Raw genomic sequence first — 6,000 nt, 5'->3', positions numbered from 1 at the left:
AAAAAAAAAAAAAGAAATATTAGTAAAGCTCTATGCAATCCTTCCCTGTCTCTGGAATCATTAAGTGATTCATCTAGCAACAACTATTCCTCCAGACATGGTCTCAAAGGAGTGTCTCCTTAACTGTAAGCAGCTTAGTTGCCTCCCATTGACCTTTGTTCATAACTACGTCATAGTGATTATCTTTTTAGAAGATTGTTGTTCACTTACTCTTAAGTCTCCCATTCTAGGCTGTAAATTCCTGGAGAGCAATGACCATGTGTTTTACTCTCTTAATATTCCTAGTTCTAGGCATTGTAGTGGGCACTTAAAATGTATGCTCTGAATGAATTGCTGTCATTGACTAGTTTACATCGACTAGTTGTGTGGAAGAAGCATTTATATTTCTACAGAAGAAGAAACTGGGGTGGAGGTGTAAATGAAATGTAACTGCTCAAGAGCACACACCTAGGCAATGGAAAATATGACTTCATGTATACTACACTTTCCTTTAATAATGCCAAGTTGTTCTCCATAGCCCAAGTTAAACTCAACCTTCTTAATACCTGAAAATCATAGCCCAGCAGGAATAGCTTTCTCTTTTGAATCTTATAATGTTTATAATTAATAACAGTCATTTAGCTGTCATATTTTTGTCCTGTATTATAACCTAGGTTAGTATGTATGTATTGTATTTCTCTTTGTCTAGATTATAATTGTTTTAAAGTTAGGGAATGTGGCCTACATTTTTTTTCTTTCATGGTGTTTTGATTGTTCAAGTGTTTTGAGCTTGGAAATATCAGGAATTGATAGTCTTATCTACTTTTATCACTTCCATCATCAACTCTAACTCCAGACTCAAGCACACCCACAAGTGACAGACTTTTATTTCCAAGTTTTTGCATAGTCCCACAACTATGTGTACCGAAGAACCTTCAAAACACTCCTCTGGACCACCAGCAACTCTCACAAAACTGGAATCACACTATTCTCAGGTTGGTTAAGTGAGCTTGTTCTTTCCGTTATATTTCCGTAGAACTGTTGTAAAAACAGCGTGGGGATGGAGTCTAACCTTCTCTAACTTCACAATGGGCGAGGAGAATCAAGATCAACAGACCAAAGCTGATTCCTATGAGGCGGAGGTCAGACATGCTTCCTCTCTCCACCATCTTTACCAATTTTGACAGCAACCGTCCCTCCCACAGCACTCTCTACTTCTCTGCTGGGTTTGATAATCCATTGCAATGGCCACACAGAACTCTCAGACAATACTCATGATTACAGGGTTTATTAGGGAAGTAACGTATTACAATTCAGGTTCAGGAAAGCTCAGGGTACAGTTCATCCATCAGGACAGCCTCTTCCTAGCTGTGCTTGCAGGCATGTCTCTCTCTAGCCCTCGGCCTTTGCCCTGCTTAGGCAAGTGTTACAAAGCTCTTTTAGCTAGGTCGATAAGTGCCCAGAGGAATCCCACTTCACCAGTAAACCTCGGCCCAAAGACACTCAGCTTTCTCACTCCGTGGGCCGGAAAGCCCACTGCACTGTCTCCTGCCAGTCTCTCCTGCCACCATTTCTCTGCCACTGCTTCTTGCTTTCTTCAATGTTAAAGCTCTCTCTGTCTTGGTCTCCTGGGTCCAGGAGCTTCTCAGTGCAGGGATCCTGGGTCCAAAGGACATTCTCTGCTGTTGGCTCTCCTTCCTTGATGATTGTGGGATCCTCTCTTTGTTCTGGAATTGGCTGTCTTTTAAGACTAGCAAGACAGCAAAACTGATCCCTTTGGTAGGCCACAATTACCTTACTTGCACAGCCCCACCCAATCACTTGGATGGGACTTACAAGACCATGGAAAAAAAGGTCACACAAAAGTGATCCATTACACAACAACTGCAGAAGATAATTATCCTGGACAAATATCTTTTTTGTTGTGCAAGTTACAAAGAACGCTCAGAATATCTTGAGTAGAAGGATATCGAATAAACTAGAAACTCGAAGTGCAGGCAAGCCTCAGAAGGGTCTGAAGCTAGATCAGGAAAGCTGAGAGAAAGAAAAGCAACTACTCTGTCATTCTCTCTTGCTCTCTCTCAGGGAACATATGGTCTCTCTTTTCTGCTTCTTTTTGCATGGTTGCTTTACCATTATCTCTCTGTCTAGATTCACTGTCTTTGCTTCTGTATGTACATATAGGATGAAATTTGCCTTATAGCTCCCAAGTATGCCCATTCAACTAATAGACATTCCTATATCCCAATTCCAAGATTTTGAAAAAGACAATGTGATTGAGAAAACTTGGGTCTGGTGTCCCACCATTGTCCCATCACCAGGAGTCAGGGTCATGTAGTATATACAAGCATTTGTACCATATGGCATGTTCTTTACTAGACACCATGGAGAAATAAAAAAATGAGGAAAGTAGAAACGCTGCCTTTAAGAACTCAATACTAGGTTGCAGTGTAAGATACCAAGTTACATTATTTTAAGTTCTATATTATCAAGCAGAGCAGGAAGTGCCATCAGTATTTGATCAGAAAAATGATGGAAAGTCCATCATTTTCTTCCTCAATATTTTATCATTATCCACACCTCAAAATTTCTATTGGTGCCCTTCCTTCTCCTATCCAAATCTAACCCCTTTATTTAGGAAGGACAAAGTAAGGAAGAAGATGGAGAACTTTTTCAATCTTCTTGCAATGCCTAGGATATGTTCGCCCATGATTATTGGACCCCCAAGCATTACACCAGCAACACAAGCAACCAAGTAAACGAAGAAAGTAAGAAAGAAACATTCCCTTCCTTTTAAGAGTACTTACTTACCAGAAGTCCCACTTAACAACTCTGCTTTATCTCATTGTCCAGAACTAGTCACATGGTCATACCTAGATGTAAAAGAGATGGGGATATGTAATCCATTAACTGGGTGGCATTGTTCCCAGTTAAAAATTAGGGATCTATTCTCCTTTAAAAAAAAGAAGGGTGAAATGGATATTTTATTGGTCATTAATAGTCTGCTACATCCTCAATCTACTTCACTTGTCTTTAGTTTTAGACCCTGGTGACAATACTTCCTGCTTCTGTTAAACCTTATCCTCCCTTGAATATTGTGATACTGATCTATGCTTGCACTCCTTCCTTTCTGATTACTTTTCTAACTTGTTTGCTTTCCTCAATTCCTCAATTTCCTCCTATACCCTAATTATAGATGTCCCAAAGGCTCTATCTTTTCTCCTATCTGTTCTCATTCATGTTTCCATTTCAACTATCTGCACTATTTCTATCTGCTTCTTTCTTCCAAATTCCAGGAACATATTTTAGACTGCTTGCTGGTCCTTTTTAATTGCCTATTGCATCAATTAAAAACCCAACATCTCCAAAAATTATTAAAAAAAAAAAAGAAGTGCATATTCAAATAGCAATGCAGAGAAATTTCAACAAGGAAACTCTCTGACTTCTACAGCAGGTAAGGTCACTCCTTACATACCTTCATTACACCCGCAGTTCTTCATGGGTCTTACAACAATTGTAAAAAGTTAATTACTTGTGCGATAATCGGTTCAATGTCTGTTTTCCTGCTAGTACACTAGGTCTTGGAGCCCTAGTGGTGCAGAGGCTAAGAGCTATGGCTGCTAACCAAAAGGTCAGCAGTTTGAATCTACCAGCCACTCCTTGGAAACCCTATGGGGCAGTTCTACTCTGTCCTATAGGGTCACTATGAGTCGGAATCGACTTGACAGCAGCATGTTTTTATACTAAGTCTATGAGGACAAGAACCAAATATGTCTTGTTATAACACTGTATCTCTGATGACTCACACAGTGCCTGGCACATAGCAGTCAAGAAGAATAACAAGTGGACAAGCGATTGAATAAATCAAATATCATTTTATGCCTCCCCAGTGTTTTTGTGGGGTGACGTTACCTTGTTAAATAACAGGTAAATTTTAGCTCCTTAGTGTATTACTGGATTTTGTAGGCAGAATAAGTGGGAGTTTCCTCTCAGAAGTGGAATTAACTCCCATCTTTACAAGGACAATGTCTGTACACCAAATAATTTTCAAATAGAGATATAAACATCATAGTGTTTAGAAGAGTTGTGTCACCCTTACTGGTGCTGGAAGACCTATGTGAGAAGCTAAATTATATCCAGAAGGTTGCTTGGTGTCCACAGGATCAGAACAAGGGGACATAGTCAAATGATTCAATATTTTGTGCATCCAGGTCCAGATATGCTAACATATCCATTTCCATAATAAGGGTATTTTGATAATGGGGCCATAACACTTGAAATATCTTGGCTAACACTTCCTCTTCTTTGCACAGTCCTAATTCCACCTCTAAGTGACCTCAAACAATTTTCTTAGCCCCTCTGTCTTCTGTTTCATCATATGAAAAAAAAGAGAATATTAATACGGAACTTTGGGGACTGTTGAAAGTATTAATAAGGTAATTGTGCAAAATATTTAGCCCAGTTCTTGGCATGTAGTAAGCACTCAATAAATGGAGGTTATTACCCACTACTCCAGGTTTCCAAGCATCATCAACCTCTTTTCTAATTAACATACTTCTTTAAGTTACACCCAACTTAAAAAAGTTACACCTCAAGTTACACCCAAGTCCTATTGGTCAGGGTATCCACTTTTTTTTTTTTAGTATTAAATCTATGTGCTGATCCATTATGTATTGATTTTATGGCTTAACTCTCAGAGGTTGCTGCTATAGCTCAGATATCTTGAGGCCTCACCAGCCTATGATACAAATAGAAGTCAAATTAACAATAAAAATTATTCACATTTCCTGGTTCTTGTCCCCATACACTAATGGAAGACTTCCAGCTCCCAACATAGCCCCTTCCCCAACCAAATTTTTCTGAGAATCCAAAGGGTCAGTCTCACATATGCTGAATCGCTATGTTCAGAAGCCGTAATCAAGTTTCTCCCTCTCTCCATCTATCCTCTTCTGCTTTCTTCATTGATGGCTTTGTCTTCTCTCTTTCTATCAAAGATAATCTTACCCTACCAGCAAGACTGAAGAACACATCCATGCTGCCTTCCATTTCTCCTCTCCAAATACACTTTCACTAACTTCTCCTCCATCTTCAGTCAAAACCTCCAAAAGCTCACACGCTTATCAGTGCAGCTTATGGTCCTCAGGTGGACAGAGAGAAGTCCCTGCCTCCACAAGCCCAATTTCTGCTTAAATTCAGCAAGGACATCTGGCTGACTTCTTTATATTAAGTTGTTGGGACACGTAACACTGTAGTTCTTATCTACCTATAATTTCTTCTGCTAAAATAACTCCTCTTTCTGTTGTCTACATTTCTGGTGATGATGCCAGGCTCGAAAATCTCAGAGTTGTCTTGTGTCTTCCCTCTCCTCTTTGTTTCTCATAATCAGTTCCAATTACTGCCGATTTCACTTCCATAGTCTCTTTTGTTTCTATCTCTTTCTTTCTGAATTTTCACGGCTGCCAGCCACGGTGAGTCATTAATTACTCTTGCCTAGATTGCTGTAAAGTCTCCTAAATTGTCTCTTTGGTTGGAATCTCCTTATCTTCCATCTACACATCAGTTTTGTGATCTATGAAATTTGAACACTAGACTAAATCTTACAGCTCTAAAGGCCACTGAGTCCATGAAAATCAAGGCGAACTGACCAGGCATTTGCCTATTAATTTATATCACAGTTTCTTGTCATTTTAGGTAAGTTTGTTCAATTAGGTCATTCCCCTCCACCCCAAGTTCAGGCTAAAAATAAGTTGTTAGAAGCCAAGCTATACTCTTTTTGAAAACTGAAAGTAAATGTCCTAGATTTCAAATGTAGACGATGCAATCAAGGGGATTAGTACAGGATCACTTTTAACTTAATAATAATAAAAAAACATTTAAGTCTGAGAAATACTGGAGTTATCTGTAGGCAATTGTGGTATGGTGGGTAGCTGCTGTAGTACAGGAACAAAGTAATATTTGTGGCATCAAGAGACCTGAGTCATTGTCTTGTTCTGCTACTTTCTTGTTGTGTGACCTTGGGCA

Source organism: Trichechus manatus, unplaced genomic scaffold, assembly GCF_000243295.1.
Source record: "Trichechus manatus latirostris isolate Lorelei unplaced genomic scaffold, TriManLat1.0 scaffold00119, whole genome shotgun sequence".
Lineage (NCBI taxonomy): Eukaryota > Metazoa > Chordata > Mammalia > Sirenia > Trichechidae > Trichechus > Trichechus manatus.
Note: the sequence above shows the minus strand (reverse complement) of the source record.